At 43.7% G+C, this 12,354-nt stretch overlaps 1 protein-coding gene across 1 annotated transcript in view; it reads right to left on the bottom strand.

Moving 5' to 3' along the window:
• LOC101169180 (nucleolar protein 4-like) overlaps positions 1 to 12,354 on the bottom strand; it is a 121,344-nt gene that overhangs the window by 101,094 nt on the left and 7,896 nt on the right. The window lies entirely within an intron of this gene.

The raw sequence follows: 12,354 nt of genomic DNA, 5'->3' as shown, positions 1-12,354 counted from the left end.
GACCGCACACCGTAACAAAGCACCTTCCACTGCCCCAAACACCACGCCACAAGTCCGGCTGCTGTGATCAGAAACATGGTTCACTCGGGCAGCACAGTGGTCCTGTTCACACTCCAAAACCTCCTATGAAGCACCACACTATCTATGCATGACGTAAAAGCTAGCGCAGTGGTGACCAACAATTATAATAAACTGTTTAGATGCACCATGATTGGATCAACAACCGGCGTAGCCCACCTGTTAAGATGTAAAGATTGAAGTGTGCCCTTACTCAATGTGTTATGGTAAAGTTAAAGAGTGTATGCTGTAGAGCAGGGGTCGGGAACCTTTTTGGCCAAGAGAGCCATAAACGTCACATATTTTGAAATGTAATTTCGAAAGAGCCATACAATAATGTAGTGTCCCTTCCCCACACTGAGGCACGGAGACTTAACCTCTTTTAAAGTTCTTTATTCCGATTACTGCAGACCGCAACAAACGCCGTTCAATTAATTCAGCAACTCCTGAATCTCTCCCGCCGACACGAGAGCGCTTCTCCCAACTTTATATTCCCCTGCTCCCGCTGCAGCCCTCCCATTTCCCTTATTCGGCCCATAGCTGAACCCCATTGGTCCAAACTACCTAACAACAGAATGAGCGACAGAACTGAGAGCCAATCAGATCTCTGCTTGACGCGTTCAATGAACTCCAGAACTTTTAACGCGGCCCAACAGCCATCCAACTCAGTCCGCGACAATTTGTTTAAAACTAAATATACAAATGAATGTGTGCATTTGATTTAATTTCAACATTTTTAAAGTACAATAAGTCTGTGGATTCTTTTTAATAACATTGTTATTCTGTTGCTAATAAATGATGAGTATTTCTCGTGGTAGTTTTGCTGATGGTCTAGTCTGGTTGATACGTGGTGAGTTTCTGCTTCGTTCAGGCGTTGAGACTTTAAACGTGATCGTAGGTCTGAATGTTCTGTAGATGTGACAAAGACTGCTCACATGCAGACGGGGAGCCAAACACACACTCACACGCCACAGTGAGTGACGGGAAGCGGGTTTTACGTTTTTACAATCCCTGCGCGATTCACCTGCTGCCTGTCCCCACAACACCTCAGCCCCACCCTCTGCTTTCTCCCTCACACATCCCGTCCCCGCATCTGCGCGCTCTTTCTCAGAGACGGGAGCGCGCAGTTTTAGGCACGGCAATTCACAGGTTTCCAGCTGGTACAAACTCTGTGAAATAATAGATAATAGTAACTGATAGCGCTGGCGCAGATTTCTCTCTCTAAGCACCGCTACTACTGCGCGCCTCTGGCATCGCATCGCGCCCGAGAAGGACTGGTCTAATGAAAAAAAAAACTATAATTAAAGATTTGTCTGCGAGCCACATGTGACCATCAAAAGAGCCATATATGGCTCGCGAGCCATAGGTTCCCGACCCCTGCTGTAGAGCATAGTGTTTTTACAAGGTGCTTTAGGCTGATGACAGCTATGTCTGTGATTCTGCAGCTGAGCTGCGCATGTGCAATGTTTAACATGTATAGCAGACTCTCTGATCCGAGGAGGAGCATGTTCTGGATTTTTCTGTTATAAAAAAATGTGCCTGTTATGCACAAAAGATAAAGTGGCTCTGCATTTCTGATTCACACCAAAAGGATATGAATGCAGAAACCGTTCCCTTCATCCCTCTACACCAGTGTTTTTCAACCAGTGTGCCGCGGCACACTAGTGTGCCGTGGGAGGTGGTCAAGTGTGCCGTGGAAAATTGCCCTCATTAACTGATTTGACAACATTTTCCATCTCCAGGATAACAGTTCTTTGTTCATCCCTACATGATAAAACACTAAGAAATTAGGAATATTAAAGATCATAAAATACTTTACTTTTTTTGTGTTTATTTGATTCTATTAAATACATTTTGATAAGAATGACGATACCGCGATTTAGCCATAGCTTCAGCTGTGTTAGGAAAAGTTCCGCCCTTTAACTGTCTCCAACAATCATTCTTGGGATCTTAATCACATGTCATCAGTCTGACCAATCAGAAGTGGTTAAAGTTTTCACTTCCTTGTTCTGAATTGTGCTGAAAAAGTCGCTCAGTTCTCAGAAAAATACCAGCTAAAGCTCGTCTTTAGTGGTGTAGTTTTCCACAGAATCTGGTGTCGGACCGTGGAACAAGTGAACAAAACAATGAAGCTCAGAGACGCTAGTCTTTCAGCGTTCGGCGGATTATTGAACTACATCTCCCATGATGCATTGGGTTAAAGTGACAGTGTGAGCGTCTGGGCGCACGACTCTCTCCTCTTAACGTCGTCGTGAAACAACGACCACAGATCAAACAGTTTTTAAATCTTTTAACTTAACTTTTATCACATCTTAAAAAAAACAGCTGCCGCTTCCAGCTTTTTCTGCCACAATTATCACAAAAATGCATGTGAGATCATGGAGGGACTGTTGATCAATACAGACTATGAGTTTCTCTTTTTTTCTTCTTTTTTTGAATGCCGGTGTGCCGCAGGATTTTTGTCTAGGTTGAAGTGTGCCGTCGCTCAAAAAAGGTTGAAAAACACTGCTCTACACCACCTATCTCCATGGAAAGATATTTTGATACGAATGAGTCTGATCGGAGCAGAGTAGTATTCCGAACAGCGTGTTTACATGACACATTTTTATTCTGATCAATCGTTAATTCCGATTACTTTTGTCCTTGTGACCGCAGCTACCGTTTCCTTAAAAGAGATTGGAAAATTCCTGCCTATGAGTTTATAAAGCTGTTCATGTAGTCAGCAATGTATGTTTAGGTTGACCAACCATTAGCATCAACCGACCTATGGGAAATTCCATTATATGTTAGCATCAAGCTAGCAGACCTTAGCTTTACTGCTGTTGTGCAGTTAGGTCACCGGAAAAGGAAAGGCATATAAGATCGATCTCTACCTTTATGGATCCATTATTGATCTATTAAGCTCAAATCAATTCAGATCTATTAATCGATTTTAGCAACCCAGTCCTATTTTATTTTCTTTATTTGAAACATGAAAACACCCAATGACAGTAGTAGAGGTAATCTTACAGTTTCCAGGACTGCTTTTTGAATTACGCAAGACAAGAAGACAGCCTCAGCACTTCCACTGGACTTTCCGGATGTTACAGCAAACAGGAGAGAAAAAGCAGAACAAAAATAAAATGGCTGACGCAGCACCAAAGCATTGTAGCTCAGCAGTACTAAGGCCCACCTTTTGATGCAACCTCGACACATGATCAGAGACTCACCCGTCAGCCTGTCAGGGGTCTCACACCAAACCAACTCGTTTGTGTGACCCAGGCGAGGTGATCAGACTGCAGACTTGTGTGCAGGTAGCGCACTATGATTCCTCAACTAGAACCAATGAGAAGTCTTTTCAGCTGCTTCCACGTTTTCTGCAAGGAGTGTGCACTTTTACCATGAACAGCACTAACAGGCTCCGTGCGCAATCTGCAGGATTTGAAGGTGATTCTATGCAGCATGCCTGCGTCTTAACTACTACATGTGTTCACTACGACCTGTCACTTCCAGCATGAAGATTTTTACTCTACAGCCTGCATCCACAGTAAGGTCAGTCGTGACTGATGCTACGTCCACATGTGACGTGCGTTCAAGAACACGCTAAAAGCACAGTCTTGAACCCATGTTAGGAATATAGTGTTCACACCGGGAAATCAGGGAGGGGCTTCTTCTTTTTTCTTTCTTCTACCGCGTGTCCGCCACCTGCCGTTGGATGAGGCTTGGAGCGAAATGTCGAAGTGATGCAAATCTCGCGAGTCTTGCTACAGTCTTTTTCTTTCACAGCTGTATTCCATCCAGTGACATAGTTTTAGCTGAGCACGAACTGCAGCGATCAATTTCTCCCTGATCAATTTTCAAACGGTTAACAATTCAGTGAATTAAAAGAAATGTCTTCATGAAATCTTAGTGCCTGCTTGTTCAAAGTTAAATGCATGGTCGTAGAAACTTGCTTAGCTACATGTGAATATGAGAGTTTTGAACTCAGAAGTCTGAAATGCGGACTCACCCGCAATTAGACTTTTTTTTTTGGGAAGTGGTGGCTTAAGGCCCGTTCACACCAGGACGAATTGTTTAACGCCTCGTGACTAAACAAAGGGCACCAATGAGAGTGTGCAGACCGACGCGAAAAAACACCACGCGTCAAAGCGTCAAAAAAAAAAAAAACGCCTCGGGTTCGTTTTTTTTTTTTTGACGCCTCGCGTCGAAATCTATTCGACCAATGAGAATGGCGCTTTTGCACACGTGTCTGGAGCCTCTGAAGTTACAGTAAAACACAACTTGGGGCGCTCAAACACAAAACTGCCTTGCTGAGCACACATACCAGCGAAGAAGATAGACGCCGAGTAGCGTTTACACTGCCGCAAAGAAATAATGACGGACATTCTAAAATATCCCCGAACCAAGCACCAGTTGGAGCAACTGGTGCTTGAAATATTCATGTTTTCTTTGTATGATTCTGACAAGCGCATAAATACTTGCTCTCTTCTTCTGAGTGAAAAGCGACTTTAAGAAGCGTAAAGTTGCGCAGCGCCACCTTGTGTACAGGAGTATTTCTGTTTACATTAAGCGCCATCTAATGTCAGGGAATGAAATTGCATGTTTGCTCGCCTCATCGTCAGCGAAAATCGCCTGGGTGTGAACACAAACAACGTGGCGAAAAACGCTGGCGAATAACGCCTGGCGAATATTCGTCCCGGTGTGTACGGGCCTTTAGACGTGCTGAGACCAGTGTGCACCTCAGGGGCCCATAAATGTTCAGGGTAGGAGGAGAAAGTAGGAGGCCGGACTACGGTTGGGCGATGTCCCTTAAATTGCCAGTTGACGATGTTTGCAGTAAACCACATATGTCAAAGTCAAGGCCCGCGGGCAGAATCCGGCCCGCGAATGAGTTATCTATGGCGCCCGGGATGATATTTGATTAGTATTAGAACCGGCCCGCAGGCTGTAGCGCGCGCTGGTGTTTTGCACGCACCAATACTACATTTCCCACAATGCAACGGTAACCCGCGAACTCACCGCAGCGCAGCAAGCGGACCTCTGCTTCATCATTCATCCCCGACACAATGGCCGAGCTGCGCAACCAATCTGCTCAGACGCTCTCTATGTTTGGCAGCACATACCTGTGTAAACGACTGTTCTCTTTGATGAAGCTAAACAAAACATCACACAGGAGCCGTCTTACTGATCAGCACCTTCACTCAATCCGGAAGATTTCCTCAGCTCAGAGCCTTACCCCGAACATTGATGAACTTGTACAAAAGACGAGACACCACCAAGTATCAGGCTCATCCTCAGACAAGTGAGCATCACAGAGCATTAACATATTTTTAGTTTTTAATTCAGTTAAATTTTTACGTTTGTTTCTACAAGACATGTGATTTTTCTTTGAAGGACGTATTGTTCTGTCTGTGTGCCATATATTTTTGCATTTTATTTTATTTATTTATTTATTTATTTATATTTATTTTTCAGGGAGCCGGTTTAGCTCGTGCTGGTTTGCGGCGCCTTCTGTCTGTGAAACCAGGGTTCGAATCCAGGCTGCTCCCTGTTCCCTTCTCTACTTCTGTGTCGGTCCCAAGCCCGGTTGCTTTGAGAAGGTTGCGTCAGGAAGGGCGTCTGGCGTAAAACATTGCCAAGTTTACCATGCGACTTGTTCGCTGTGGCGACCCCTGATGGGAAAAGCCGAAAGAGAAAGAAGATTTATTTATATTTATTTTTCAGTTAATGGACTCAGGGGAAATTGCAGATTAGAGCCATGAGAAAGAATACAACTGATTTCATTTATTCTATATTTTCTCATTTTACTATTTGAAGCAGTAATTGGTAGGATAATAGAGCAGCATAATATTGCATTTTCAGTTTATAGTGCATGCAGTTTCATTTATGCATTTATCTTGATATAAGGAACATATTTTGTTTTTGAAGGAAAATTGCTTTTTTTGCTGTTTGCCCTTTGAAAATTTTTTTCTCTTTAACTTACTGACAGAGCCATAAGAAAATATTCCTTTATTCATTTAATATACAGGACATGTGATTTTTCTTTGAAGGCAGTTTGTTCTTGTTTGTGTGTCTGCTGAAAAATGTTTTCCGGATTATTCATTTATTCATTCTATTTGTTTTTTTGGCCCTCAGTGTATTTCACTTTGACCTCCCTGCAGTCAACCATCGGGATGGACGATGATATCGTCGGGGGGGGGTATTTTTCATTTTTATATAATTATTATTCGTTATTTTACTTTATTACTTTATTTATTTTATTTCCCAACTAATGACTCATCCGTGATGATCCAGTATAAACTGAGGGAAGTGACTTCAAAAAAACAAAAAACAAAAAAAAACAATAGAAAGAAGTAGTTTGCTCCTGCACTTAATTACTCAAGTGGACCGGTGGAGCGCGGACTTACAGTTTTGTGTTTGAGGGGACGGGGGGGGGTGCTTTGTTACGTGTGCGCTATGTGTGGGAGATTTAGGACTGCGGTCCGTCCCGCAGCTCTAGGTGAACAAGCTACCGAACTCAGGACTCAGGAGAACCGGGTCTAAAAGTGTGTGTCCGGGCAGAGCTCGGACCGTCAGCACACAGCGGCTTTGTTTGGGGCAGTGCGTTAGCTTTTCAAAGCAGAAATGGCGCTCAGTCCTTAGAAACCGTTCAAACAATCACGTGGATTTGTGTTTCCAGTCGTGTCCCGACAAAAAAAAAGGCTGATGTTGTTCCCACATATTTACGTGCAGCCAAGATGCATATTGCAGAATTGCCCGCATGGATTTTATGTTCATCAAAGGCTAAATGTTGTTAGCCCGTGTTAGCATACTGCTAGCCCTGGCGTCTTTCCGGCTCCGTTCTTCAACAGAAAAAGCACAGAGCACACGGATTTACATGTAAACTATGAGCAAACATGCGCTTCATAATAACCGTAACATTAATTAAAGCATGTTTAGAAGATCATTTAGTATATTACGGAGCTGCCAGATAGAGATATCTATGCATGTAGCTGCTCGGCACAACTTTGTTTCCTCTACCGGTATTTCAAACACTACTGCGCATGTGCGAATGATTTATTCCTACCGAAAGTGTGCCCCATTGGAACGTTTGTTATAATAGGAAAAGGTTTTTCTGGTTCCATGTACACGGTTGAATTCTAATCCGACCATTGATCCGATCAAGATATTTTGCACATGTAACCGCGGCTTATGGTGTGGACTCGCAGCGTGGCGGGGGCGTGGCATCACGATGGTGTCTCTCCATCGTGAGGTCAGTCACCAATCGATGAAGGTATCGTCCATCGGCACAACCCTAGGCCGGACTACCTGAGCAACAAAAGCGTGAGGTGTTGACTGAGGGGGGTCTGGGGAGTCCTCCCCCATGAAAGTTTTGTTTTCCTGTGACTGCTGATCTATTACACAACTTCCAAAACCTTTGAGGAGGAGCCTCTGAAGAACCATGGGGGGGGGGTTCACACCAGCTCTGTAGTGTTAGAAGATGCTAAAAGGTTTATATTCACAGGGAATTTATGTCTGTTGTTTTAATGAATGCTTTCTAAAATAGTTTTGTTGTCTTAACATCGGCTCCGTGAAAACATTGTCTGCCGTTAAACCAGTCACATACCGGCAAGACGTGGTACAGCTCGTTGGCATAGCATCATATCATCTGTGTCTAATAACACCGCTGTCTCCATGGTTACAGACAGTAGAGGAGGAGCATCACAGAAAATCTCCAAAAGATGGGCTAAAAAACATGACTTGCTTGTCAAACAAAAGAAAATGCTAGTAACTGGCGAGTGGCAAGTGTTCATTTTGGATGACGCATCCATGGGTTATTTTGCTGTGAGTCTTGTTCATCATCAAGAACTACTTCACTCACAGGCAGCGAATTTTTGCACAGTGTCGGTGAATTTAGAGGCCCCTGGAACATAGTTTAAGTCTCTGTAGATCAGGTGACGTTCTGTTCTAAAGACCTCTTTTTCAGGCAGAGTTGGCATGCAGGTGTGTCCAACAGGCCCCAGGTAAGTTTTGCAACTTATAGTTTTTTCTACCCTTTGAAAAATTAACTGCATTCCAATGGGGAGACTCTTCTGCAGCCTAAAAATAGAGATTCCACTATTTCTTTAACATTTTTCCTTTAAGGACCTTTTTTTTTTTTTTGCAAAAATGTTTACAATCAAAGCAATAATCCTCATCAAATAAGTTAAGAAAATGCTATTTACATCAACTAAGACGTTTTTCTCATTATTCATGCTGGTACTTCAACCTAAATGTGGTGATGTTTCTCTTTTTCTAACTTGTGGTAACACAGCTGTGACCTTTTCCATCTCCTTGTCCATCATATTTTTCAGCCTGCAGGAAGGCACACACATGAACAAACACACAACAAAGACACTGCCCGATGTCTCAAAGACCAGGCGTGTCTGTTCTCCACTCTTTACAACAGCACCACGTTTGATGCCAGGCCAACGGCCACAAACATTTCAGAGATTTTTTTTATTAAATCTTTGGACAGACATTGTAGTCCTTGTAGAGCAGTGTTCCCCAAGCCCGGGGCCACGGACCAGTACCGGTCCGTGGGTCATTTGGTACCGGGCCGCACAGAAAAATAAAATAACTGACATGACTTCTGTTTTATTTATTTTGGAATCTGAAAGATGTTTTATTTTGAAAAATTGCCTGATTCTCTGTTCCATCCGTCCATGTCACTCTTGACCCAGGCCAATTCGCTCGTCTCAGTCACGTGATAGGATACCGCTAAAATAAAACCCAGGAACTAGCAAAATGACTAAAAAAGTTTCTTTGCCAGGTGGAAAAGGCCCAGCCAGGAGACGGAAGAAGAGCCTTCCACCTTCAAAAAAAGAAAGTTACATTTAATAGACAGTATCAGGAGTCCTACTTAAAATACAGATTTATCCCAACGGGAGATTCCCTCCAACCATTCAGCATATTGGTGAGTTGGATTCTCCATGCACTTATTTTGAAGGCATGTTTAAATGTTATAATAACCAGGGAGTGTTGCGGGCAGAGAGGACGTTGCTCATGTCATAATTCGTGTTTATTGTTATGTTTAGAAAATACCACAGTTTTCATGCAGGTCATATTATTTTGTTGTACTGTGGTGTCGGTCACGTGCACGTTTGGTCTGCTGTCGGAGTTCCACAGGCTGCAGGGGTTACTGTCAGAGCTGGCATCACAGGGAACTATTGAAATCAATCCCCTTTGCTTGTTTTGGTCAAAACAGGGTTGAGCACAGGTGTTTCTTTTTGCCTACGTGTCCTTTCATCTGGCAGTCATGTTGTTTCACCATCAGTTATTTCTTCCTAGTGTGTTTACTTCTTTTTAGCACCATGGGTGTGGGAAAGGGAGAGGATGATGACACCTGTGCAATGTACGATGTCATGCGTGTCAAAATAAAAGTGCAGAGTACGTCTTATCACGTGTCTCTGCCTTTATTGCAGTGTTGCTGCAGCGTGTGTCCGCCACATATAACATACCGGTCCGTGAGAATTTTGCCAGACATCAAACCGGTCCATGGTTTAATAAAGGTTGGGGACCACTGTTGTATCTTCATTTGTTTGTCTACTTAGACTGTTTTATCAGTAGTCTAAACTTCAACTCCGGTCAGATGAGCCTATAGCTGCACACGTATGATCAGAGTGGATCACAGTGGTACATTTGGTCAGGGTAAACAGGCTACTTCATTTGGCTGGTTTGGAAGCCCCTCCTCCTATACCAATTCCACACCAACCCATTGCTAGGATACACCCTCTGAGCATCCTTCACAACCTCCATTGCTCCACATCTGTATGTTTTGCCCCTCTTCTTCCAGTAAAAGCCCACAAAAATTAGATTGGGTAGAATAAAATGAACCCACCTTTTTAATTTTGCTTTTACATGACTTTTGTTATAGTTTAATTTGTATCTGTCCTTTTTACAGCGTGGGGCCAGTTGCCCATTCTCATTTGGGCGGCTGGGGTCCCGCTAGAGTGTGCCCTGCGCTGCGGCTGAGTGTGACGTGGTCCGAGTCTCAGGCCCCGAGTCATGAATGGAAAAAGGAATTTTATTTTTTGTGGGTGGGTGGAGTCCTGCTGCTCCAGGTCGAGGATTTTAAATATCTTGGGGTCTTGTTCACGAGAGAGGGAAAAGTGGAGTGTGAGATTAACAGACGGATTGGTGCAACATCCGCTGTTATGTGGTCACTGTACTGCAATAATAATAATAATAATACCAGATTAATCTGCACTTTTTCTTGGTGCTCAAAGCGCCTATAATGTGTCAGTATTCATTTACTCCTCATTCATACTTGGTGATGGTATCTACTAATGTAGCCTCAGCTGCCCTGGGGCAGACTGACAGAGGCGTGGCTGCCCTCACTGGAGGCAGGGAGGTTGAAGTGTCTTGCCCAAGGACACAACAGCTGGCTGGGGGGATCAGGGATTGAACCGCAGACCCTTCGGTCATTAGACAAACTGCTCTACTGCCTGAGCCACTGCTGCTTTAGTGAAGAGAGAGCTGAGCCAGAAAGCAAAGCTCTCAATTTACCAGTCGATCTTCGTTCTAATACTCACCTATGGTCATGAGTTCTGGGTCATGACCAAAAGGACAAGGCCCCGGCTAAAAGAGGCTAAAATGAGCTTCCTCTGTAGGGCGGCTGGGCGCTCCCTTAGAGACAGGGTGAGAAGCTCGGTCACCCACGGAGAGCTCAGAGTAGAATCGCTTCTCCTCCGCATCGAAAGGAGCCAGTCTAGGTGGCTCGGGCATCTAGTCCTGATGCCTCCTGGACCCCTTCCGTGGTCAGGCTTTCCGGGCATGTCCCACTGGGCCGAGGCCCCGGGGAAGACCCAGGACACGCTGGAGAGATCAAGTCTCTCAGCTGGTCTGGGAATGCCTCGGAGTCCCCCCAGAGGAGCTGGAGGAAGTGGCTGGAGACAGGGAAGTGGATGGATGGATGGATGGATGGATGGATGGATGGATGGATGGATGGATGGATGGATGGATGGATGGATGGATGGATGGATGGATGGATGGATGGATGGATGGATGGATGGATGGATGGATGGATGGATGGATGGATGGATGGATGGATGTGTATTATGCAGGGGAAACAGCCAAAAAAATACTATAATCATGACATTTGTAGAATAACAAAACCCATACAAAGAGCCATCAAAACAACATAAACACAGCAACAGAACCTCACATCATACTTAGACAAGAACTGGTCCACCCAAAGACTAGACCGAACAAAATAAAGTGTAGACTTTGTTGGAAAAGCATCTGGCAATAAACAGGATGAACATATGTATTCCAAACCAGAAAATGGGAACACAAGAAGGAATGTGAGACAGAGGAAGACTCACAGATGAAAAAAATAAAAAGAAGAAGCAGTTCTCATGTTCTTGTGTAAACAGAATATCTTAAAAAAGAATTAACTGAAAGCAGTCAGCTTCTTCGTTCTTCCTGATGAGTCGCTTCACTATAGTGGTGAACTAAGTAAATTACCACCAGCTTCTTTTGGGCAAAAGAAATAAACCAGAGCTGTAAAGAACTCCAGTCTGATACATAAGAGTGCTGTAGAATATGTGGAGGAAGGAAACACTTCTGACCCCTAAATGGTTGATGGGGGATGCCTGCTCTCATTCATTGTGCTTTCTGGTTGGAGCTAACATGTCAGTCTGAATTACAGCTCTGAGGAGAGAGTGATGAGGGGGATGAGAAGGTCAAGAGGGAGAAGGTAACTGAAACCCTGCAGCCTAATTAGGATAGGTGTTAATTTATTTTCCAAATCTGTATCGTATAAGGGTCTGATCACCATGGCAACAAAGAACACTGATGGGAAAGGATCTAACAACCATACGTCAAATTTCCCCCAACTCAGAGCAAAATAATAAAAACTAATTTCATCTCAGATTTTTCTGTCTTTATTAAATTCTTGGAGTGTCTTCAACTGGGATTTCACTTAGTTCTCCCTCATTTGTGAAAAAGAAAGTAACAGTCAACATATAGAAACAGAGGACTTACTGAGCAACAACATGTAACGTTTGTGAACAACTTTTCTACGTAAGGACAGCCCAGTAGGTCTGGCATAATGGCAGCACAGCTGCAAATGTGAGCGGCTTATCTGTTCATGTCACAAGTAGACTGGCTTGGGATTTGGTTTATACTACATTAGATGTTAGAAGGCTATGTGAGTGGTTCCTTACAACTTTTACTTTATGCATCCTTTAGATGTTTTTCCATCCACTGGCACCAATTCAGAGTTTCCATGGTAATCCAGGCACAGAAAACATACAAGTTGCTTAAATAAAGTCTGCATTTTATTCTTAACATGTT

The sequence above is a fragment of the Oryzias latipes genome, chromosome 7, assembly GCF_053564925.1.
Source record: "Oryzias latipes strain Hd-rR chromosome 7, Olatipes_Hd-rR_3.1".
Classification (NCBI taxonomy): Eukaryota; Metazoa; Chordata; class Actinopteri; order Beloniformes; family Adrianichthyidae; genus Oryzias; species Oryzias latipes.
This window is presented reverse-complemented; position numbering and strand designations above follow the sequence as displayed.